At 39.6% G+C, this 27,000-nt stretch overlaps 1 long non-coding RNA gene across 2 annotated transcripts; it reads right to left on the minus strand.

Annotated features, from left to right (window-relative positions):
* Positions 1-4,091: 4,091 nt before the first annotated feature.
* LOC120095593 (uncharacterized) lies at positions 4,092-15,585 on the minus strand. Of its 2 annotated transcripts, none has more exons than XR_010056007.1 (3): positions 14,859-15,585; positions 11,997-12,109; positions 4,092-5,039 (listed from the first exon to the last, which is right to left on the minus strand). It is a non-coding gene; the product is annotated as an uncharacterized LOC120095593 (long non-coding RNA). The 2 variants fall into 2 exon arrangements; XR_005491131.2 differs by lacking the exon at positions 14,859-15,585 and adding an exon at positions 12,229-12,422.
* Positions 15,586-27,000: the final 11,415 nt, after the last annotated feature.

Genomic DNA, 27,000 nt, shown 5'->3' on the forward strand with positions numbered 1-27,000 from the left:
ACAGTAGGATGGGTTCAGGTTAGGCTGGGTTAGGTAATAACTCAGGAAACCAAACAACAAACACAAAACAAAAACTCGGAGTACATTTTATGATGATAGACCTGAGCAGGGGCCTACCTTAGAATGTTGTTGATTTACCGAGTGTCATTCTACAGAATAAACCTTATTTCGCTCTCCCCAGCAGCAGTTAATTGCAAATAGCTTCTTTACTACAGATGTGACTTTGTGCCTACTATATAGACCTTGCTCTATGCCAGGATTTTGCCTGGCTTGAACTTGTGCAGGGCTTGCGTTTTGCTGTCACAGTCTGTGAATTCGTGTGTGCATTGGTCCTGTTGTGTTTGAAAAGTACATTACCTCTGGCTCTTATAATCTCTCTGCCTCAACTTCTGCATGGATTCCTAGGCCGTGAGGGAAGGGGTATGATAAACACACATCCTATTTAGGGCCGAATACTCCAAATTCCTTTCTTCTTTGTCATTGTTCAGCTGTGGAACTCTATGCCCATTACTACACTCTACTCTACACTCTATACTACACTCTATACTACACTCTATACTACACTCTACACTACACTCTATACTACACTCTGTACTACACTCTGTACTACACTCTATACTACACTCTACACTACACTCTACACTACACTCTACACTACACTCTATACTACACTCTACACTACACTCTATACTACACTCTATACTACACTCTATACTACACTCTGTACTACACTCTATACTACACTCTACACTACACTCTACACTACACTCTATACTGCACTCTATACTACACTCTATACTACACTCTACACTACACTCTACACTACACTCTATACTACACTCTATACTACACTCTATACTGCACTCTTTACTTGTCGCGCGCCTAACATCTCGCCAGCAAGAACGACGCGCAGACACCAGGATCCTTCTGCAGCGAAGCGTTTATTGCATCTTAAAGAGGAAGAGACCCGGGGCCCAGAAAGGCGCTGCTTATAAACCCCTAGCACGGCGCGTCCACACCTGATTGGTCGCTTACCCATGATCTCACTGGCACGCCCCGGGGTGGGCAAAGACTTGGCGCGAACACACTCTTCCACATGCGCACACAGCTAGTTTCCTGAAAGGAAGTCAGGCTGGCGCAGCGGAAGCCAGCGCCATCTTGTAATGGCGAATGTTATCGCGGCTTTCCACGTGGGGCACAGCGGAAGCCGGCGCCATCTTGTAATGGCGAATGCTATCACGGCTTTCCACATTTACTATACTCTGTAAGACGTTTCTCTGATGAACAATGAGTAAGCGCTGATCTCTGTGAAGAGAAATGTGTCATTCGCGGTTTTGCTCCTGAGTTTATTTCGCAGAATAGTATTGAAGGCTTTTCCCCTCAGTCCATGTCCTATCTTGTATCGTATTCTCAGCCTCATTTGCAGGCTCAGCTCCATGTCACTCAGCGTGCTTTATATTAAATAAATAAATATGCAAAGAAACAGGTAAATTTAAGAAGTGAGAAATAAGGAAGTGGTTGGTTACTCCTGCAGCACTTGTGCAGTTACTGCACTGGTGGGCAAATTTTGCAGGCAGGTTATAAAGCTCATGAAGTTCTTAGCTGGGTACGACTTGATTACTTTTCTCCTCCAGGAACATGCATAGTCCCTTCCAGCCCTAGAAATGCTTGTCAGTTGAGGGAAGGCTTCTAGGCAAGCACCAGATGAAGTTCTCTGTGCTCAATAGCTTAATTTATGGGGTTCAGCAGCAGGATTTTCCCATCAGGTTATGAAGAGGAACCAATAGAATTGGTAAGAGTCGGCAATGTGCAGAAGGCGATCTACAGGACTCTTTTGGCTAAGGACTCAGAAAGATGTGAGCTATTCTTAGTACTGGAGATTTTATGTGGTGACAGAACAAGTAGTTAGGGCATCGTCTACACCACTGCACAGTAACGCCATTTAAATTCTGTTAACGTTTGTAGATATTTTAAGAAGCTTTTACGATACTAAGTTTCCATGCGGGTTTTTCCACAGGTCCTGTGTATCTCCCCCAATTTCCATCCTCTCCCCTGCTCTCCCCTCCAGCATCCTCACCACTTCATCCTTCTGTTCTAATTTCCACACACCCCTTTATAATGTTGTATTCTATTTTTCCTTCTTTGGAAGATCCCTTCCTTCCCATTAATCTCTTACTATCTTCCTAACCTCTAGGCATATTCTGAACGAAACACACATATCTGAAGCTTAAAAGCTAATAAGAGAAAACATGTAGTGCTTGTTTCTTTTTGTTTGTTTGTTTGTTTGCTTTTTGTTTTTCTCTTTGGTTGTTGTTTTGTTGGTTTTTTTAGGGGGCGTGGTCTGCATCTCTTTTACGATAACTATAGCTCTCTCCATTCACTTGCAAATTTGATAATTTTATTTTTCTTAGAAGATAAATATTATTCCATTGTGTAATTGTGCCCCATTTTTCTCACCCACTCATCCATTGTTGGGCATCAAGGCTATTTCCAACTTTTGGCTATTGTTCATAGAGCAGCAATGAACATCATTGATCAAGTAGCTTGGTAGAAAAATATAGGGTCCTTCGGGTATATGTCCAAGAGTCACATAGTTGGATTTGTGGTAGATCAATTTGCAGCCTTTAGAGGAGCCTCCATACTGATCTCCATGGTAACTAGTCCAGTTTGCAGTCCCACCTGCAATAAGTGTTACCCTTGTCATGCATCCTCCCCAGCATCTGCTGTCATTTGTTTTATTGATCTTGGTCATTCTGGCTAGGGTTAGATGACATCTCAGAACAGTGTTACTTTGCAGTTCTCTGATGGCTGAGTGTATTGAACATTAGCTTCCTTTTTCGTGTTCCTGGCTATTTGAGCTTCAGCTCTTAAGATCTCTCTCTCTTTTTTTCATTTCTATTTCCCATTTTAAAACTGGGGTTATTTGTTTTCTAAATGTTCAGTCTTTTTGTTTGTTTGTTTTCTGTTTCTTGTTCTTTGTAGAGTCTAGCGACTAACTCTCTGTCAGATGTAAAATGGGTAAAATTTTTCCCACTCTGTAGGCTGCCTGTCTGCTTAACTGGTGGTGTCCTTTCCTGTAGAGAAGCTTTTCAGCTTCGTGAGATCCCATGTATTAGCCGTTGGCTTTAATGCCTATGTTATCAGTGTGCTGTCAGGAAAATATTTTTTGTGCTAATGAGTTCAAGTGCATTCCTGAAGTATTTAAGCTAAAAACAGAAGTCAAAATAGGACAAACAGATTTCAGTCACCTACTAAACAATACCTGTCCAGTAATGTACCATCTCTGTTGACTGGTCTCTTCCTTCGCTCTCCGGACATGGTCTCTGTTTGTTTACATTTCTTTTATTAGGTGCATGAAGCAATTGGTCTCGTTTTTCTGTGCTGCTGATTTTAGCATCCATACTTCTATCTGGATGCCAATATTCATTCTTTGGCCCTGTTAGTATCCTTTAACTTTGTGCCACTTAAGCATTATTAATTTCTGATGTTTTATTTCACTGGATCCCGGATCATGAATGTCTTTTGCCGCTGCATTGTTTCTCCATTTTTTTTTAATTTGGAGATTCATGTTAGAAAGTTGAGTGAGTGGCTAGTAAATGTCCAATTAGCCCTTTATGCAGATAACAATTTGGGGAGTAACAAATGGGAACAGGCAGCAATTAAAATTCATTCATGTAAAGAAATGCAAATGGAAATAAAATGGTAAGCTTATTGAAAGAATTCATCTTAATCACTGCCCTCTCTCAAGAAAAATCCTTTCACACATGTAAGGAAGTAAATAAATGTATTTGGGTGTGGCCTCAACTCCATGCCTATTGGAGCCGGTCAGGAATAGGAAGACGATTAGAAGGCAGATGGCAGGGGAGTTAGGATATGAGTCAAATAGTCTAGATGATGCACACACTTGGTAGTGGGTGGTGAATAATTGATCTGTTGGCATATACAGTTCACAGAGCGCAGGGAAACACAGAACAGAGTTCTACTGTTACGTGTGGTCTCAGATTCCCATCCACCATCCACCAATGACTGCTATATTCACTTCTTAACGATAAGAAAATCCGGGGTTGGGGATTTAGCTCAGTGGTAGAGCGCTTGCCTAGGAAGCGCAAGGCCCTGGGTGTGGTCCCCAGCTCCGAAAAAAAAAAGAACCAAAAAAAAAAGGATAAGAAAACCCACATTTTGGAGATGGCGTGTTCTAAGATTAGTCTGGAAGCCTTTGGATAGATCTATATGTACCTATCTGGTTCACTCAATTAAAAAAAATCCACTGAAGAAACAGAATAGGTTCTAAAATCGGTTCTTTGCTTATTTTTATTATCAATATAAATAATCAGTTTATTTACCTGTACCCTATAAGGGGAAGCAGATAGGGAAGTCACTAGAGTACACACAACCCATATATTCATTTAAGCAAATGAGACATATGGACTCACAAGGAAAATACAATTTATGATGCTCATCCTCTAGACAAGGTACATAGGGAAATAAATTTCTCCCTCTCCCACAACTACCCAGCTCTCTTCAGGAAATCTCTTCCTGAGAGTGTCTTCTACCATAATTTAAGCATTGTAAATTATATATGCATATAGAAACACAAATGGATGATTGTACATATGTTTAAAAACAGTATATACATTATGTCTAATTAGTAATCTATACCAACTATTTCTAGAGGTTGAGGTAGTAAGAAGATATTATCTCGGTTCAGCTTTCTAACAACTGTTAGAAATTTAGAAAAATGGTATTAAAATTGTTAGGGTAGTAGTCGTGAAATCATTTAAACAGAACATCATCATAACCAATAAACACAGGGAAAGAAATACTAATTAGAACATGAGGAAAATCAGGTCCACCTACAATAATGTAAATACCTAAAATAATGTAAAATAACCGTAAACAATTAACCAAAACAGTTCAGTCGAAGACGAAATTTTAACGTCCATAGTCAATTGTGGAGGCCGCAAGCCTAAGCACAAGTTCTGGTTTCAAACATGTCTGAGAGATAGCAATAGACGACAGGGCCAAGTTGCTCCCAGATTCTGATGCAGAAAAATATAGAATGATAATTGTCTTAAGGCACAATGAGTATAGTGATTTCTTACACACTGACACATAACTAATACCCTTCAAAGTACTTTTCTACTACATTCCTACCCCACACCCTATCCCCATTTTTAACTGTCTTATTTGAAAAACATTTCTGGATAAGTTGTTAGGACTGGCCCTGAACTATTCCAGAGAACTGAAGCAGTCCATCAGCTGGCAATCTTCCTGTCTCAGTTTCTAAAGACCATAGGTTAGACTAGGCTGGCATAGGACCTCGTTTTTATAATCATGGTACATTTTGAACTTTTTCATTGAATATTCTGATACTTATTTAATGTCTATTTTCTCATATTGTAAATCAATATGTGGAAAGGAAGAATCTTATATTTTTGATTCTCAGAAGACCTGTAGCATTTAAGACAGTTTGAAATTTAACAAAAAAACAAAACAAACAAACAAAAAACAAACAGGTTGACACAGCATGTGCTCCTGATGAACATATCAGGATGAAAAGCAAACGGACATAAACTCACTGTTATCTTATGACTTTATACCTTATGGCTTAACTATGCAAAGTCTTTGAAACAATTATTTCACGGTTGGGAACTATTCCCAGAATGTAGAAATTCAACTCAAATAATTTTATTGTAGTGATGTTTGTAGCAGCAAAATAGTGTAAACACTGGCATCTAACAAGAATGTACAAAACAAGTATGTATTCCATTTATGTACTAGACATTATGTCAAATAAGTCTATCAGTATCGAACATATTTACTGTACACTGCTGGATGATGTAAAAACTACCAAGGCATATATGATGAGAGTTCATGTTTTCAGAATAGTTTTTGTGTTGCAATAAATCACTGAGAAACAAACTTTCCATATGCTTGTGTGTGTGTATGTTATATGCAATATGTGTATCAATAAACCTAGAGTAAGTCTAAAAGGATATGTCACTTAAATTCTTACAGCGACCATCTATTAGAGAAAAAGTGGGGTTTTTTGCTTTTGGTTTCTTTCCCTCATTTTTCTACAATGAGAATGAACCTAAGGCTTGAAATGTCAAAGGGAAAGCTGCCAAATGATAAGGGTTACAGATACCAAAGCGAGAAAATGGAACCAGAGAGACAAAGAGCAGGGTAATAGATCAGGGATTGGGCAGCAATCCAGGCCATGCCTACAATAAGGAGCTATTGTTCACGGTTCTGCTGGGATATTCTGCCACTTTCCTAAGATAATAGGGACCCTGTAAAGGATGGCAAAGACTCAGGCTGTAGCTTGGGGAGGCACTGATTCAGGCATTTATACGCTGTCCAAAATGAATTACCTCCAACAGCTGCAATGTAGTCTGCCGTGCCAGAAGGTTCCCAGGTCTGAGGAGTGCTAATACACATATCTGTTTTCCTGAGACGTGGGTATTATATGATCTTATGAACTGGTTGTCTGCTTTGTGATGACTATGCAGGAATGAGGCCCTAGGTGAGTAGACACCGTTAAGAGAACACAGATCGTATCATCTACCTACAGTGGTCTGGTTCCACCATCTGTCCTTAGCAACAATGTTTGGGTGTCTTGTCTTCACTTGTCTGGAGACTTGACTGAAAATTGGCATCAAGGGTCAGAAATTCCTGTGCCATAAGCAGTGTTGATTTCTTTACAGTGATGCTCTTATAAAACCATTTTCAATGTTGGTAAGGAGCTAGGTGGTGTCAGTATATCTGTCAGAGTTTTTGAAGAATACATTACTGATGGATCATCCATGGACTGGACTACTGACTTAAGAACCATTTGGTGTGGTCATAGTGTAAAAATGGGGCATAAACCATGACTTCTTTTTTTCTATAAAATCAACTGAATTGTACAACATTCTCAGCTATTACCCACCCCAAGCCCCGTGTGGTTACAAATATTGTGTCATTCTAGGACTTTACCTCCAAACTTGTTCATATGTGTTATTGGGTAACAGACCCACTGTATGCAAATTACCTTCACAGCAGTCCTAAACAACTTATGAAAGAGCTCAGTTATATATATCAAGAAGACATCCACATTTATATTTCTGTTTCGACTAGAGACCTTAGCACCAGCTGTTGGACAGTTAATGTAATTCACCCACATATAAAGTTGGAAAAAGCCATCCATTTGCGTCTTCTCAGATCAAGGTTCAACTTCCAAAGACTGAAGATTACAATGGAGCAATGGCTCCAAACCACATGAAGCTGGTTTCCATCCTTGAGACACGATCCTGATTCAGAATCTCATCCATGACATGGGGAACATGGGAAATAGATTTGTGCACTTTTCAAAAGGGATGCTTTGGGACCTAATGATTTTTCAAAGATGCCTGCCTTTATGGGACTTTGAATACATGGATAGTTCATGTGCCTTCTAGGCAGAGACTTGTGCAGTAGGAAATGCACCTTTACTCACTGGTCCCGAATCACAGCTTAATCACTAGGCGAATCACTAGGCAAGTTTCCAACTAGAGACCCTATATCATTGCCTGATACCCTCATAACGGATTAAGTTGGGATTTCTCACTTGTTATAGTAAACCACTCTTTAACAAAAGTAACTTTTGATGATTCTCAATTTGTTATGGTTCAGAATTGGATGAGGCTTCCTTCTACATTTAATTCTACGCAGTACAGAGTATTTTCTGCATGATGAAACATTAAACAGGGCCAGACTTCTTCCTTTCTCTGAGGCTGGATAACCCTTGGATTACATATGTGTAGACAGAGTGTCCTGGTTTGACCAATTCTCTTCTAGGCATGGACTTCAGTGACCAACTTTCAAATTGTGTCCTCTGGTGCCACAACCCAAAGGTAAAAGACACAAAGATAAGCTAAAACTTTTTGCTAAGACAATAGGAAAAAGAGGTCAGGGCAGGTCACCAAAGTTCACTGGGTCATACGCATAATAGGTAATGACTCTCAAATAGTATTGACAGATGTATTTAACCAAATTGTATGAATTGTTTATGTCAACAGGCACTGCTAGGTAAATTAGTTCATGGGAACATGGCCATTTGTGTAAATCATGTGTAAGAACTAAAGATTAGGTAGGTCAACAGGCTTCTTGAATTATTTATTTTAATTTAGGCACAAACTAAAAGCAAAGAAACACTGATAAATACAAGTGTTTCTTTTTGTAAACATGTGATTTTTCTTCAGAAAGCACAAAATTACCTTACTTATAGAGACGTGATAAGTTAAAGATCATTCTGCAAACACGTTCATGCATCAGAATTAGACCTGAAGCTAAATCCTCAAATACCTGATACTGAATCTTTTACCTGACTAGATTATTGACTCTGGTAGAGCTTAAATTTATCTTATTGATCTCCTAAGATAAAAAGAGATGAAATTTCCTGGAAAAGGATGGCTATTTCTTTATTATCAATATTTTTAATTTGACATATGTCAAGTCAAATCCCCATTTGTTTTTAGTCATCCAGTTATTAAAATCTGTTGTTTTTTGCTATCATTTCAGAACACAAAGCCATTGATCTTTCTGGAAAACGTACAATAAAGCACGCTTGGATCACCCTTCCCTATGACCCAACTTTATTCACTGTGTGGGAAAGAACTTCTATAGAAAAGATCCATGTCGTTATCAAGAAAAATGGTACTTCAAAGCTATTGATTGCCAAAAAAACTATTACTGTGAAAAAAAGAAATCTTCAACTACTGCTAAAATAATTGACTGGACATATGTTATGTGTGACCCAATGGCAAAAAAATGTCATTTAATCAACAAAATAGATCCTTCACATAAAACTTGGCCTCCCATAATGACATACAATAATCACCAATTTTATGGTGGACTCCAATATTAAAAAGTCCTTCTAGAGGAATTGGATTGTAAGTGGCCTCTTACACACACACACACACACACACACACACACACATATATATATATATGTATATATATATATATATATATATATATCATCACGGTCACCTGCTGCCCAAATTAAATTGTCTTGGTCAGTTGTAGTGTTGAGTGAATAGCTTGACCGCCCTTAGGTTAGGGAAGCTCTCAGAGAGGCATCTGCTCCCCTAGGCCAGGTTGGCTTCCTATATTGCAACATGTGCTTGGTATTGCATTCCCAGGACTTAGTATGCAAAGTCAGGAGAAAGGCAGGATGAGCATACAGAATTCCCTGACAGAATTCTGTTTTGTTTGTATATTTGATTGATTGATCTTTTGTTGGAAGAAAAAGTAATTGGTATTTAGGGCTCTTCAGTCACAGTGTGAGCAGGCTACTGTTTCTCTTTCATTTCCTTATTTACAGGAAGAGGGATGGAATTGCACAATGTGCAGTCCCTTTCTTTCCCATAAGACACTATGATTTTATCAATGCACTCCACTGCCTGAGACCATGCTAGCAATAACCTCATGTTTGCATATCATCTCGCAGGGAATTTTCCTTCCCACTGGACAGGAGATCACTTCTATGTTTTCGAGCCCGAATTTTATTTGAGAAATAATGTTCCATTCAGCTGTAGCTAATTCACTTTCACATCAAACTAAAAATGTGTTAACAAATTATTATGGCAGCAATAAAGTATAAGAATGGAAAACAACGGACTCTCCCCTAATTACGGGGCACTTTCTCAGGGTCTGAGGGTTCCTGACTCAGCCTGCTGGTTGACAGTGAGAGACCCTAGACACTCAGTGGTGATAGGCAGTCTACAGTTTCTCAGAACTGAAGCAATGCAGCACAAACCATGAAGTCTTTCCAAGTGAGAACTCTAAGTATGTGATATCTGTCCGCAGCCTTCTAAATAAACAGGAAAGAATTAGAGAAATTTCAAAGCTGAAAACTCAGGACTTGTCAAAAGCATTTCTGAATGTATTATTAGTGTCTATGTATCTCTGTTTTCTTATTATCTTCATCCTGAAATTGACTGTGTGTGTACAGATGGCCACTGGATCAGTGACTTTTGACAGAATCTATTCTTGCCATCTTAATCATTTAGCCGGTTCCAGTCAATCACACTGGGAACACACTCCGTTTGATTCAGTGAAAAGACCACTGGAATTTTGAAATTAGCTACTTTGCATATTCATGGAGCTTCCTCCTATCAACTTAGGGCAAAGGTTGACTCTTCAGCCACTCATTTAAATGTACCAAATATTTTCTGACATTTATGACTATGGTTGGTGAGATGGTTTCTTTTCAAATTGCCAAAGGACTGTCAGATTGTCTTTATAGTTGAATCAAATTACAACATTCAATGTAGTTGTGACTTCATTTATTTTACACACACACACACACACACACACACACACACTTAAAGCTAAGGCAATCTATCCAACCTCATAAAATGTAGAATTAAGGGAAAACAAAGTTTAATTATAACTCTGTTGTTCAAATAATTATTAACATTTTAGTTCATTTTTAATCTCAACATTTACATAAGATATATACACACAAAATACATACAAATGGCTCCAGTCTACATAACTTATTTATCACTATGTATGCATGTCAATACATATGTACATCCATATATATCATATTATATATGCAGTTTATTATTTTTTTCTTATACTTTTGACAATATTTTATTAGTTTTTTTCTAAGTCTTCTGACCTTGGTGTAGAATGGGCTATCAGTCTATACTATCAACGGTTAAGGACTTTCCTGATATTATTGGGGTGCCATACATTTGTGCTTTGGGGTTTAATTGAATGAAGTCTATCAATTTAAGAGTGTATGTTTCTTACAAAAAAAAAAAACCTGCCTTCGATGATGTTTCTCACAGCATTGATTTTTAATAGGAGAATTTGGAAAACATGAATGTGCAGCATAAGAAAAGAAACAGATTTTGAGAAGATTCCTACTACGGAGCTTCATACACAGTCATGTGAGAGGAAGTAGATTGGCACGTGACAGTACAGACAGACGTAAAAACCACATTTAGTGCTGAAAGCAAACGACAGGGGTACGCCAAGCACAGTGATCGCAGCCACGTATAGTCTACCAGCAACCAAGGGTGATCACTGTTGTTCTACATGGTGAAAGTCACCTTACAAATCTAAAATGGGCTTCTTTTATAAATCGTCCTGTCAAATGTCAGGTAGAATAAACCCACATATAGGTTAGATTATAGGTGGAGCAACTGAGGTTTCTTGGTTGCTAGGGATAGGGTATAGAGAAGCACATTGAGTGACCATAGGAAATTTCCCCTAGAGGAAAGGGAGATTTTCCTGAGATTGAAGAGGTCCTACAAAACCTATCCCTAAATCTGTAACTTCTAAGAAACATGACCCCAAAACTCTACTGAAACACAGTAGTGTTCTCCGTAATACAAAGAACTTACTAGAAGGATATTAAATTTCTACAATAGTGAAGTAGACAAATTATTGTCATTATATCCATACGATGCAATATTCTAAAATCATTAAAAATAGAATACTTTGCAGACATTAACCATTATGCTATTGAAACATGTGTGTGCATGAGGAAAACATTCACGATATATTTTGTTCAAGGAACAGAACAGGATATTATATAGAAACATAATACTGTGAATTTATGAAATATGCATGTGAGTTTATATATACAAATGACAGAGAAAATATTTTTTAAATGTTACTACCTTTGATTTTATTTGTTCTTCACGCAGTTCTATTTTGGAAATATCCTGCTATAAACATGTTTTAATTCCCATAATAAAAAATAAAATATAGGGAAAAACTGGGTGCTAAAATTGAGAACAGGCGCCCATTCGCTTTTATAGCAGGCATTTGGTGTAGACAGAGAACTCCATAGGAAGGTGAAGGTTGGAAACTGACTTCCTTCAGACTTGACTTTTTGTTTGTTCCCATTCAAAATTTGCCTTCTACGAGTGTGATGACAAGCACTCTAACTGGCGAATGAGTGTACTGGGTTAATATTCAGCATGTGATGGTCTGTAAACTCTGTGTCTGCCCACCTTTTGGTTTAAGAATTTTCTGCTTCCACTCCATGCACGGCGACCCACTGAGCTGGGTCTTTTGTGTGAATCCCATCCATCTGCTCCTCTTTCTGCAAACCCTCCTCCTGACTCTGGTAAAAAAAAAAAAAAAAACATTGCTCACCATTTTACAGCACTTAACACATGGTAAAGCAACCTTTTGCTCCAGTGCCCGCGCCCGCCCTCGACCCCACCCCCATGATTTGTGTACCTCTCAAGGCCATCTATGGGTTGTTTTACTTTATCCTATTAATGTCCAGCACACGATCTGAAACACTGTCAATGAACATTGTTCAGTGGATAGCTGGAGTCTACCATGAAAGGAAAGCACTATTAACTAGGAACTCTTCATATATGCAAAGCTCTTATCATTATCTTGTGTTAGCAAATCAATGTTACATAGGAATTGAATAAAAGATCAATGGACAACTTACATATCATTTATATTATTATTATTATGATTATTATTATTAAATTATTGTTATTGTGTAGGTATCATGTGTATAGGTACGTGCAGATGGATGCCCTAAACCCATATGATAGTTGAGGACAATTTTATAAGTAGATTCTTTTTCCTCTCACCTGAACGTGGACACTAGGGATGACGTAAGGTTGTCAAGTTTGCACTGCAAGAACTCTTACTTTCAGAACCATCTCACCGTAAATCTGAACATTTGTCTAAATAAACTGGAGGTTTTAGAACGAACAAAATTTCTTGCCTAAACCACAAGGAAAACTTAAAACATTGAAAGAGAAACTCCCTGGACTTCAGCAAAGTAAGTTACGATGTGAAATACTTAGAAAAGAAATAGAGCAATGTCAACCAGCGCTTACTGAGAAATGCTTAGCTGGTTCCACCATTACGACCTCGAGATAGTTAAGTATCTTCTAGGAGCAGAGGCGCAAATTACAGCCGGCTTTGGAGTGGGGTCACCAGTGTCAGTTTCTGGTTATGAAAACTCATATAACATGGGGTTGCTCTCACATCTCCACTAAGCAGAAAATGCTGCAGTGGCCAGCACACCGTCTAGAAGTTCAAGTCAAGCCAACTCCATGGAAGGCTTTGTCCCATTTGAAGTCCTATATTTTTTTAAGTGATTTGGAAAGTTGGAAGTGAACCAGGGAAGAGCAACAAAAATAATTAGTGTTGGCAAGTGGACCTGTGGGGAACAAAAGTGAAAAGAACTTGGAATTACTTGAGCTGGAGAAGAAATTGCCTGCAGGGTGACCTCATAATCATTTCCGACTGATGAAGTGGTCTCCTAAGGATAATAGGTGCTGGGGAATGAGAATGACAATTAATTCTTTTCTTCCCCACTTCCGGTTTCCAAATTCCAGAACGGAACAGAATGGATCGGAGCAATCAAGGATAGAAGTAACCTTAGGACTTTTAAAAACATTGTTCTGTTTGTTTCTTTCCTTTTCTTACTTTATTTTATTCTTATCAAAGGGTGTAAACTGACCCTGAGCACAAAGTAAGGTCACCATTACATTACCCTTGGATCTCACTCAACATAGTGCCCGTAGGTGAGGCAGCCACAGGCCCAGGGAAGATTTTCAGTCCTCCTTACCTACGTACAATTCAAGGGATAGAAAAGCAAGCAAGTAGGTGGGGGCAAGACCCGATCTTGTTGCTATGTCATCCTGGAGTGGGTTGGGAATGGGGTCAGGGTAGGGAGGGGTGGCGTGGGGTGGGGTAGGAGTGGGAGTGGGAGTAGAGGTGGGGAAGAACTCAAGGGAAAGTAAAGAGGGAAGAGGCATGAGGTGAGAGAGGAGAGAGAGGAGAGAGAGAGAGAGAGAGAGAGAGAGAGAGAGAGAGAGAGAGAGAGAGAGAGAGAGAGATATTTTCTAGAAAGGGCATCTCCAGAGCTTGACTGTCTGAAAAAATTACAGGTTGCTGAATAGCAAGCAAACATTTCCCTCCCCACTCAACATCAGGCACCAGGAGACTCCTTTCTCTCAATACGTAAACCAGTTAGTTTGCCAAAAGGAAGATTTCTCTTGAAACAAAGAACAACTCGGAGAGATGACACAGCTCTCTGAAGGGCAGTTTAAATTTTCCCTTGGAGATCACCTAGGACTTGAAGTCATGGAACCGACAAAGCTTGGTGTCTTTCTGCACAGCTGGCCCCACTGGCTGTCAGAATATCACACGAATCAAAAATGGTTCTGTGGTCATATTTCTCTGAGAAACTCTAGCTTAAACCCAGTTAAGCTGGATTTGATGCTGAAGGTTACAGTGCAGACTTTAATATTACAGTACAGATCTCCATGGTTCTTAGAATGTTCCTCACTCTTTCCTCTTCTCGTAGACAAGAAACCCTTGTCGGGGTTTCATGAATACAAACCTTGGTTGGCTTCATTAACCTACAATCTAACATGCTGACACAGAGAGCGATGGACCTTGTGTGCAGGACTTTTCCAGCTCTGTTTCACTGCGAAGCTGGGTACGGTGACTCATCCTACTGCGTGCTAATCATGGCCTTTTACCAAGATGGACCTGCGAGTGACTGGTAAAGCTCCATTAATGGAGGTGAGGCTTTGGGTCCAGGCGACTGTATCTCATTGACAGCCAATATGGTTTCGTATTAACAATGTTTGCTGCCGTGATCCCAGTCCACTTTCAGTGCCTTTTGTCATTGCTCTTCAGTAGCAATATGATTGTTGTTCAGATGGCTAGAGTTAGGTGCTAACTAGCACAGTGTGTGATATCAAAGGCAGTACAGACCATACTTCTTCACTACATCTCTACTTAAGACTGACTCCTGTATGGAGGAGGGACACACAGCTGAGAGCTACAGAAGAAATTCAGGAAAGCTTTTGCATAACAAATCTTGTTACCTCTTTCCTATGCAGTATCACACGACACCATAAAAGGAAGACAAGCCCTGAGAGAGAGAGAGAGAGAGAGAGAGAGTATTAGTTATATCAAAGGGGGTCTCTGTTCTTTTCTGTCACTTCAGAGTCTTGTCGCTTTGGAGCTTCTTCTGTTGCTGTTCCTTTTCCAAGCTCTCTGTTCCTCTAGATGATAAAGAGGCCCCTTAAACAACACACCACACTCAGTTCTTGCTTTGCAGGAAGTGGCTGCCCGAGAGAAATTGCTTCCATCGGCAGGGAAACCTGCTGAGGCTGCAGGGCAGTCGTGGAAGCAGGACACTTTGAGCTGCTTTAAGGGTTTTGCAGCTTGGATGGTTAGTCCAGAGTGTGGTAATTAAAGGACCCCTTCAAGGGAAAGAACTGCTTCAAGAGAAGAAAAGAAAACGAGAGAGGAAACAAAAGAAAAGACCCAGGAGTAAATCAGAAGATTTTCCTAACTCCAGCCTAGCGCTGCATGCTGCTTGGAGCTGGGGGTACATACCTGAGAGCCTGGAGAAAACCCAGAGCTTTCTCTTCTCTCTGGTGCCTGACTCCAAGTTTCACCAGCTGCCAGTCGGTCAGTGGATGTGCGTACCACCATTTCCAGGCATGCTCTGAGAACGGGAGGGCAGATTATGTTTCTCTCTCTGACGTATTGGCTTTGGCTATACTGTTTGGAATCTGCCATTTACACTGAAGATTTATCAGCCATGTTGTGAGCCCCATCCGGCAGGAACTAGAGGGCAAGACAAGATTCCACTTGAACCAACGTGCTGAAATCCAGGCATCTAAAAACCGAGTTCTAATCAGAGGCATAGGTCAAGTCTAGACACACACTGCTGGGCTCTGGGTCTGTGTTCAGAAGTTTGCCAGAACAAACAGAACTAAATATACACATATTTCTGTCGCCCGTAGGCCCTTGGATCTTAATTCCTCTGCTGAGAAATATAATGCTATCTTTTGCTCAAGGAGACAGACCTATGTCCATATAAAAACTAAACATACAAACTCAGATGCGACTGGTTAGCTGTGACCTGGAATAAATGAAATCTAAGAGAGCTGGGGAATATTTCACATCTGACTTGCATGTGACAGTTCTGAATATCACCACCTCAGGCTGGGAGCAAGCCATAGAAACAGGTATACATACCTAAGTCTAGAACTTTCGGGGAAGAACAAAATTTTGTGGGGCTTTTTTTTGTTTTATTTTGTTTTGTTTTTAATTCTATACCACAACATACAAGTAAGAAAGTAATAAAATATTAAAAAACATCAAATAGTTTCTTTCTTTTCCCAAACTCTTATAATTTATTCAGAATAATTGCCATAGAGCAGTGTTGGCCAAGGTCATAGAGAACATAAACTGTTTTCATCCAAACAAGCTGTTTCAATACAAATAATGAGAGGGCCGTCTATGATAAACACATTGAAAATGGCATTACCTGGGCATGCCCATGGGTTGTTTGAACTCACTGCAAAGCTGGTTCTGGAAGTGAACTTGGGCCCTTGACTTCAGACTCCGACCTGTGTATGCCAAATGTCCTTCCACAGCCTTGTCTGAGGATGGGTTACCTTGCCTGACTCTGTGACAAGGAAGGAGGAGAATGACAAAACAGTTCAAAGGGGGAAAAACACTGTGTCCTTGAGAGCAGCTAAATCATGAACCATTTCCAAAAGAGATTACTGCTGTTCATCCCACGATGGGACCAGCCAGTAGTGGGAAGGAGAAGGCAGAAATTCAGCCATGGGATGCTCATTCTTCGAGAAAAAACTCAGCTGGAATCCCCACTGTACTGCCCCAACTTCTCCAGTCAGTTTTTGCTGGACATGGTGTGGCTGCTTGTGGTTGTTGTTGTCGTTGTTGTTGTTATTGTTGTGCTGTTGTTGTGTTGTTGTTGTTTACTGGAAGCCTCACTGGAGAGGACATTCTTTGTTCTACCCAGAACTCTCTTGGAGACTCTTAGCCAACTGCTCCAAGAGGGCTTCATAGTTGATGTTTGAGTACTCAGTTCAATCATGTTCTGTTATCTGTCAGTCTGTCTAGCTATCCATCTAACTCTTGTTAATTATTCTTTTACTTTGACCCACTGTACACTTACTAAATGTGCTCATCCAATACTGGAAGTCAGGCTACAAGAGACAGCAGCTGTACAGTGACTTCACACATAATGAGAGAGGAACACACCAAGCACTGTCAACAAAGACAAACATGGACTCTCCAAATAATCTACAACAGTGCTTTCTAGTAGAAATATAAAATAAGCACACACCACAGAAAGGCAGGCAAGAGAAGGGAATGGTCCATTTACACATCACATGGATGCTCAGTAACACCTGAATTAGGGCTAAAGAGAATGAAAGCCACAATAAAGATAAAATTTCCCCAGTTATCAAATTTTATAAGCAAGCATTTTGTTTTGATTTGCTGGTCTGGGTTGTGGACAGGGATGCCTGTAGACATTGCTGTAGACATGGCGGTCTTGAAGCTGTGCTTCGAAAAACTTAGCAATGTCTGCTACCTTGAGTATTCACACACACACACACACACACACACACACACATGCTTCTGACTCAACGGTCCTATTCACACACACACACACACACACACACACACACACACACACACACACACATCTCCTGCATTTCTGACTCTACGGTACTACTTGGAGACACTTTGTTTTAGTTACTTTTTAGTTGCTGTGGTTAAAAAAACAAAACAAAACAAAACAAAACAAAACAAAACAACCCTATGAACCAAAGCAGAAGAAACTTATGGAATAAGGCATTTATTTAAACTTACAGATCCAAAGAGATGAATCAGGTCTAGTGGAGAGGATGACTCAAGTGTTAGACATGAAGGCAGGATCAGAAAGCTGAGAGATTCCCATCCTTTATCACAAGTGTAAACCATAGAGAGCACACTGGAAGTAAGATGAAGCCAGGAACTCCTGAAACCAGCTCGGACTGACATTTCCTTCGGCAAAGCCATGCCTTGTAAGCCTCTATCTGGGCTAATTATTCAAATATCTGAGCCAATGGAGGGTGTTTATCATTCAAACCACCATAGACTTATTTATTTAAAAGTAAAACACACAAGTGTCTACTTCATTGTTTTGCGATGATTAGGAAACTGGAAACAATCTGATTGTAAACACGAGGAATTATTAAATAACTATTAATAGTCAAATTCAGATCTGTTATTTAATCACCCAAAACAATGAGTTAAATTTGTCCCTTGGATTACTTTAAAATTGGGAAGACAGCATCATAGAGTATTAGAAAAATAAGTCCATTTGGATGACAAACTATTTAAATGAGGATATGTAAGGCCTGTGCTTGATTAAGAGAACACGTCAATGGATGAAGTCAGAGAAAGGGTGAAAGGGATGTTAATATATTTAAAAAAAAAGTAGTTTCTCAAATGAAAATAATGTTACTGTAGTGATATTCCAATAGGTTTCTGCAAAGAGATGTGAAAGTTGACCACTGTAATTTTAGTCGGTTTCTGAGAGATGGGACTTCAGCTAAATAGTCTTCTTTCCTTTACATACATTTGTTGCATAGTGAACACGCATTATTTTTATCAGAAGAGCAACAGAAGATGCGTCCGAGTAGTTGAAAACCTTATTACAAAAGCCTGTTGCTCTTTCTAGAAAACAATTCGTACATAATAGCACAGACTACAAATTTCCAGAGGAGGAGGGAGGAGAGAGTCTGGGTCTCATAGCATTTTAGTCTATGGTGGGCATTCTTTTTATTTCCTGCACTTTGGATCTATTCAAACCTCGTCTCCTACCGAGGGATTCAGTGCAGAACTAAAATATGATGACTTACTTGGCAACAGCAGAAAGAGAGCATTTACTCAAATGCAATAAAGATAAGCAATAAGTTTCCTTGATGCATGGAGAGTGCTCTCCGCTCGCCTGCTTCTTCTTTCTTCTCTCAGCAGAAGTTCAACTGAAAATAAGCTCAAACAGCAATTCGCCAAATTAGCTCGTCACCTCACTTGTGACCAAATCACACCCTACAGAGAAACACAGAACTCCAAGCGTTTGCTTTTTGGGATATATGTCCACTGAAGGGGCTTTTCTGTAAACAAGGAAAAGGGTAGCCCGGTGTTTCCAGTTTGCTGGCAGTACAATTAGAATAATGTTTGTGTTTGATATTCGTAGATAATTTCCAAGTTATCACTCAATGGGGCACCACCATCTTTAAAATGTCAGTGCAAAAAGAAACACTTTGAGATTTCATTTCTTCCAACCTCAAGGGAAGAAATATAATACTGATTATAGAAATTAAAAACACACAAACACATACATAATACAACTTGGTGGGTGATATACTCAATTGATCTTTACTCACAGGAACCGAGAGCACTCTCTTGGGTTATGTGTTTCTCTAACTCAGGGAGGTTAACGGTGCAAACAGCTCTAAACTAATCACTGGGCATAGACGCAGCACCACAGACAGGAACCTGTGGTTCTTTGATGGGCTAGCACAAAGCAAGTTTGAACTGAACTCTTTGGAGGAAGAGGCAGAGCCATATTAACTAATATGGTGGCTTGAGTGAGCGTCCCTCCTAGACAGGTTTTTAAATACCTGGTTGCCAGTTATGGCACAGTTTTGAGAGGTTATAGGACTTTTGAGATGTACAGCCTTACCGGAGAAAGCATGGCTATGGAAGAGGGCCCTGAGAGCCAGGAGCCTGGTCCACTTTCAGTTTACTATCTCTACTTTCTGCATGCATGTGAAGATGTCATGTCTCAGCTTCCTGCTCCAGCTCAGGTCATGCCTGTTATTATGGATTCTCCCTCCATAATCATAAGCCAAATAAACTTCTTCTTCCATATGCAGCTCCTGGTTATTGTGGTTTATCAAACAGTAACTAATCCACTAAGCTACCAGAAAGATAGACAGATGACTGAAAGAGAGCAGTGCAAAGAAAACAGAATATATGGGTTGCTCTGTGCAAGCTTCAAGGTTGCTTTAGATACTAACCTAATAATTTTAAGCTACCTTGTTAAACATGAGTAATATAAGTAACACAAATAAAAAGAATTGATTTCTCCCACTATGAGAACCTAAAAAATTTTGCTTCATATACTTGTTTGAAAATAATTTCCATGGGTGTCATAGTTACTTTTCTACTGCTGTGACAAAACAACATGACCAGGGCAACTTATAAAATACAGTATTTGGGCTGGGAAGATGGCTCAGTAGTTAAGAGCAGTGGTTGCTCTTCCAGAGGACCCAGGTTCAATTCCCAGCACACATATGGCAGCTTACAGTTGTTTGTAACTCCTGTTCCAGGTGATCTAAAACCCTCATAGAGAAATATGTAGCCAAAACACCCATGTACATAAAAATAAGGATACATAATTTAAAAAGATATAGCATTTGATTTGACACTGCAGAGGGTTAGAGTCTACGGCGGTCATGTTGAGGAGATTGGCATAGGCATGCAGGCATGGTTCTTGAACAGGACAAGAAAGCGTCCATCTTAATCCACAAACAGGGGAAGAAAAAGCTACCTAGGGATGCCATGGGCTTTTGGAAACCTCGAAGCTCACCCAGAGTCCCACACTTGCTCCTACAAGGCCACACCGCCTAATCTTTCCCAAGTAGTTCTACCAACAGGGGACCAAGTATTGAAACATACCAGTGCCTGAGGGTCAGTTTCACTCAATCCACCACAAGGGCCAGCTGTTATTTGGGTTTTGTTGTTGTTGTTGGCCATGGATAGCCAACTCTTTCAGAAGAGTTGACAACTAATTCCGACAGCCACCACTTATGTTTTATGTTACAGAGAACAAAGAGAACATTACCTTTCAACATTCACAGTTATTGGTTAGTATTCTTCTAAGAGATTTATCTCTGTGCAAATGTTGACTTTCTTTTAATGAATTTACCCTAACAATTGGAATAGGTATCCATTTTGGATCTCAAGTCACCGTTCAGATTGTATGAGTTGTCTATCCCTTTCTAGTAAATCACCACACATTTAAGAATTTAAGACAACATATGTTTGCCTCATGGTTGTGAAGCTCAACCAACCAAGCAGGTAGACTAGGGTTGAAGTTCTCTGACCTGAATCTCTAAGGCAGAAACCAAGGTGTCAGTTGACATGTCTGTCATGTGGAGCTTCTGGGCAAGAATTCACTGCCAACCTCATGCAGACAGTTGGATAAACTCAGTCCTTGTGGTTACAGGACTGAGTCTCCATTTCTTGCTGACTTCAGCAAGGAGCAGCTCTGGGTCCTGAGACAGTGCCACACTCTTTTATTATATGTGGTTCTCTCTATCACAGAGCCAGCCATAGGTCAATGAATCCCTTTCAATGTTACAGATCTCTCTGACCCACTTTTATGCCAGGACTGGCAGAAAATGCTGCCATAATTGTATGAGGATTACCAAGATTAACTTACTCTGCCGAAGGTCAGCTCTACCATGTGACCGTGGCATCGTCTTGGTAGAGCTGTTTTATCAACTAGTAGTTTTCAGAGATCAAGGCAGGACACTCCAAGTGATTTTAGTTGATATTTCATCTTAGGTAAATATCAGTAAAATAATCTATAGTTATTTTCTAAAGGCAGAACATCTTTGGAGACTATTTTGGAAATGTGGGGGATTATTTTAGAAATTCTGCCTACCACCTGCTTACTTCGGTTCCCACTAGCCAACATTTATTTAGGGCTGTGAGTGCCTTCCAGGTGCTGTGCTACATGTCTTATATGGATTATTTATTTAGCATTGGCAGAATCTCTTCGAGGTGGGTACTATTGTCACTTTTGGAAAGGGAAGCAGGTTTATAGCCATTAACTTCCTGTTAAAGGTGACATGGGTGGAAGCAGTGATGTCAGGAGGCAAGCTTCATTCTTGAATCCTCCCTAGTTTTTCATCAATCCCCTGGCCCATTGGAAGTAAGCTTCCACAATCTCAGACTAAACTAAAATCAAATCTACAGAAAATTTTTATTCCTTAACTTTTGTATGTCATTAGCTTTAGTAATATTTCATATGGACAAATAAAATAGGCTTTCTGTGTTTCCTGGAGGTTTTAAAGATACTGTGATTTTTCAAGAATAAGTGAAACCTGCCCCATTTTAAATGCAAAGGAGCAGCTGTTGTCATGTTCATGAGGTAGATTTTTAAACCATGCTTCTAGTGCCCCACCCGAGCCACGAATGTCTATAGGCTATTTGTGTGTGTGCCTTATTAAAGGTCTCCTGTTTGACCTTGGAGCAGAGCCTCTAATGGAAGAGTGCTCAGAGCTTTGAATGGATGAATTAGCAAGAAGCCTTCTTGCCTTTTGAAGCTTCAGTAGCAGAATGTGGCCATCTTTACACTGCGTCTCACACCCTTGGCAGGCTGCCCCGTGCATGGGCCAACTTGTCGGCCAGAGGCTGGGGCCCATTTGAGCTCTGAACATTCTCCCAGCCCCACCTTGCAAGCAACACTCATTTTCAAAACTTTCATACATGATTTGATCTTTTGCTTTGGACTGAAATAGCTGGATTTTGTAGGAACAAATATCTTCCAAATCACCTCCATTAGATCAAATAATGAGGGGACTGGTCTAAGACTCCAACCAAAAAATTTGAGAAATAGACTGTTGCTAATTAGTCTAGTAGTTACCAATTTAGGGACTTGGCTGTAGGACATCTTTGATTGGGCTACACATTAATTTTTTCTATCTTATGTTTTAAGTATAGAAACACAGATATGTCAGGGATAGAGTCAGAACAATCATCTTTTGGTCATTTCTAAATTAGCCTGTTTACATTTTATGGCCAGGTCTAAGAGCCAAAACCTAAAAGAAGAATAACAATTCACTGTGTGTACCAGTTAACCATTATAAATGCCGCCATCCAAAAGTTGGCTGATTTGTAACATTTAATGTGGAATTTATGAATTCCTATAAACCATTTATGTTTCACTTAGCGCCCATTTGAGCACTGAACATTTGTTTTAATGCAGCATATTAGTGTCAGAACTTTCAAAGCAAGAGGCTAAATTGTTCATTGTCTTGAGAAAAAACAGTCCTTGTTCTCACTTTTAGAGCATGAGACAGCAAGGAGAAAAAGCCAACTTTAAAAAGTCCTTGCCTTGGAAAAGGCATCTCTTGTCTTTAACACTCATAGTTTGTGACTTCGTGTACAGTGTTTGCTTCTAATCTCAACTTCACTCTAAGACTCTGACATTTACAATATGAGTCTCTAGGGTCCCGGGTCAAAGTCCAGGCTAACAGATTGGTAGTGCTATCCACAGGGCAGCAATAAAACCTCAGTGCCTTGTCATAACATCTAGTACTTACACCTATTTAAAGGCCTGATATCTTTATTTGAGGTAAAACTCTTTCCAAAATAACCTTTTAGTGACGCAAGCATTTCCAATTTGATTTTAAATGCCTATTTATTTTATAATTACTCTTTAGAAGCAAGGAGTTCATTAGTCTTTATTGATTCTTTTAAATGCCACAGTCCCCTTCATAGATGCACCCTCTATATGACAATCAAATATGAACCATACCCAACATCGAAACAATGCTAATATACAGTCACTCAAATTAAAGATATCCAACATATCATCCCATGGTTAAAATTACAGAGTTGATTGGTCATAAAATTCTACTTAAGAAGGACTGGCGTCTTATACTTGACTAGCAAAAGAGTCTTTTTCTTTTTAAAATTCATCATTCCATATTTTACATAAGAAATGATATCCCACTTTCCAGTTACCCCTCCACAAACCCCTATCGACATCCCCCTTCTCCACTCCCCTTTGCCTGTATGAAGGTGCTCTCCCATCCACCTAACTCTCCTGCCCCACCATGCCAGCATTCCCCCTACCCTGGGGCCTCAAACCTCCCCGGGACCAAGGGCCTCCCCTCACATTGGTGTCAGACAAGCCCATCCCCTGCTACATATGTATCTGAAGCCCTGGATCCCTCCAGGTACACTTCTTGGTTGGTGGTCTAGACTCTGGGAGAATTGGGTGGTCAGGCCAGCCTATGTTCTAATGGTCTACATTTTCAAGCCATAGCCCATAGTTAGATTAAGCTCTTGAGGTGTGGTAGGTATTCAACGAAGATTGTTTCTCAGAAGATTGCTGCAAAAATGCTTCTGGCCAAGTGCCACCAAGGAAAGTGTCTCAGACCCTTGGTTCAGAGGAGGAAATGAAGTAGAACAATTTCTTCTCTCAGCATTCCATTTGAATGAGAGGTTTCATTTTCTCAATTGGTTTCCTGTAAACTAACTAAAAATGGAGTTTGCTAATGTGTAGAAGACACAAATCCTGAAAATCCAAAAAAACTACTGGATCAGGCACCAGAACTGACTCAATCAAACAAAAAATATACACTGTATACTATCTGTACTGAGTATTTGGTACACAATATGTGTGTTTTTTTTAAGCTGGGATTTTAAGAGTGGAAGGGAAGACAGCATGACAGAATTGTCATCTTCCTCAGCTTGGCTTGGAGGGGCTTTTTTGGTTGTTGTTTTTTGTTTTTTTTGTTTTGTTTTGTTTGCTTTGCTTTTTCTTTGCTTATATGCCAGAGGGGTTTGTGGTAAGTTTTGGTTTGGTTTGGACGGGTAGACCACAAGGAGGCAAATGAGAAATGTGATTACGCAGGCCAACTGTAATGCACTACTAGAATCTTGATAAGTTAAGACCTAATAACAGAAGTCCTGTGATTCTGAATCCATTGATATTGTGGCTATCACACAACTTCTTCAGTTCCGTGAACTTGGGTTCTTGTTGCATTCTGCAAGATTGTCCAGTGTCTTACACGCATCTTTCAGAGTTTCTGGGAAAATATGTATGTTTGTCTTTTTCATGACATAACATGTAAGTATATTATAGAAATAAAATCAGCAAACTGGTATGCAAACCGAGCAAACTCGGGTGGAAACATGTAAAGTTGAACTGGGACTGATAACTTAGAAAGTTACGGAGTGATAGGCACTGAAGCTGACTACTGAATACCATGTTTCAAAATTCATAGAAGGGTATTTCCCAACAAGAAACATATGTTTAATAGAAGGGAGATTGAGAAGATACCTATTTTCTTTAGTAGAGATTATGTGGAAATCCAGAATAGAGAGATTACTGACCATAAAGCAATAATAAATGCTATCAAAATTACTGATTCAGATTAATATGTGGTAAATTTGATAACTAAAAGAATGGATCACCAAGAACAAATACAAATTTCATTTTGAAGCTAAGCTGTGTTTCCAAGAAGCAATCCATTATCTTTTTCTTCTTCTTTTAAATATGTGTAGTGTAAGTGACCAGATATTTAAACCAAACAGAGACCTCTTCTGAAAATGTGGCCATTTGACATATATGTTTGGGTAAAGGAGTTTGAATCCAGCAACATGGCTACTCTGGCTGGAATACAGACACACCTTTGCTTTTGGTTTATTTTAATTTTCTGTTGTTTTTTTGCATGTTCATTTCTTTTTGACACACGGGATCTCCTGCATCCCAAGCTGGATAAATCATTACAGAGCCAAACATGGACACAAGCTCCTGATCCTTCTCCCTCCACCACTCATGTTACTAAGATCAAACTACTTCCCTAAAACACCTAGTTGCTGCCTATTTTAATGACAAGAAATGGGGAATATGAAAGTACAATTAGAAAGAAAGTACCTGTGTCGATTGTTAATTGTAAAGGCAAGGAATTGCTAATTTTGCCTAGTGTTGTGAAAAACAAAACGTTGGAAAGCCCAACAGTTCTCCTTTGTGTATACCACCACCCTCCTTTCTTCATATTCATTGTACCATGGTCATACCACGGCTATCCTTGACAGGGTTACATGAACAAAAGCGATCCCTTTCCATTAAGAAACTTTTATATCAAGAATGACTAATGATAAATAGAAGGGTGGCCAAATTCCTCTAAAGAGGGCAAAGGAGTTTAGACTTTTATGCGCGCGCGCACGCACACACACACACACACACACACACATTGCTGTTGGGTTTAGGGTAATTTTAAGTAGTTTGAGGAATCCACTAGTTTCTCACTTGAAATGTGGGCAATGGAGTGATGTTTGGGTTTGCTATCTACAATGCAGTGCGGATGAAGTCGATCCTGAAGGAATCCTAGCAACACTATGGACTATAACCCAATGCAAATGTAGGTTTCCTCTACCTCGGGATTTGTCTTTCACATGGAATTGGTATCAACTAGGGCTCACCTTTCTACTCACCAAGTATTCATGCTCACTTAGTGCCTGCCAAGGATGGTTTTAGATGCAAAAGATATCATAGTAAGTAAACATCATCTGAAGAAATGGGGCTTTCTGTAAGTGATGGCTAACCTCTTACCATAGAGCAGAGGGTCCATGAGAACACAGCAAGGTAGACTTCTGACTTCTGTGATGGGTAAGCATGGAGATACAGTTGCTTAAACATTAAAAATGAAAGATGCCTAGGTCAGCAAGAAATACAGACGAGAGAGGAGGATGTAAGCAAGCTTCACTGTCAACTGATTCCTATGATTCTCTGCTAAGTGGACTGAGTGTGTACTCACCGGTCACCTGAAGGTCTGAACTGTGCTGTAGAACATTAGGTCTTATCTAAGCACGACAGTTACGAATAACCTATTTGCAGATACCATTTGGACTGGCCTATTTCCTCTTGCAGTCTGCATGCTTGTTAGTGTTGTGATAATTTCCTACCTCTGATAAACAGCACCGTGAGTACAGTGGATGAGAGATGGAACTTTCTGTTTCTGTTTTCTTTATGTGTCCTACACTCACTGTTTCCGGACAGTTATTACAAAGGTAAAAGTTAAGGTTTGCATTTTCAACAATGAGTTCCAATACGTCCTAAAGGACAAATAGAAAGCTCATACTTGAAATAAATTGATTTACTCCATGCAATAAACTATTTGTTTCAAACTGGAGTGAGGATGTTTGCACATCATCTAAGGTAGAGGATGAAGGAGAACATGGTCTACTCTTTTCTATATAACTTGCTGTATCGTGGGCTAGTGTATGACAATCAATTAAAACATAACCATTGAGTCTTTCAAACAAAACATGTCAAGTGAGAAGTGAAATTCAAGAAGTTATTTGTTATTCCAGAAGGGGGAAAATGAGGTGTAGCAAAATGTG

The sequence above is a fragment of the Rattus norvegicus genome, chromosome 11, assembly GCF_036323735.1.
Source record: "Rattus norvegicus strain BN/NHsdMcwi chromosome 11, GRCr8, whole genome shotgun sequence".
Taxonomy (NCBI): domain Eukaryota; kingdom Metazoa; phylum Chordata; class Mammalia; order Rodentia; family Muridae; genus Rattus; species Rattus norvegicus.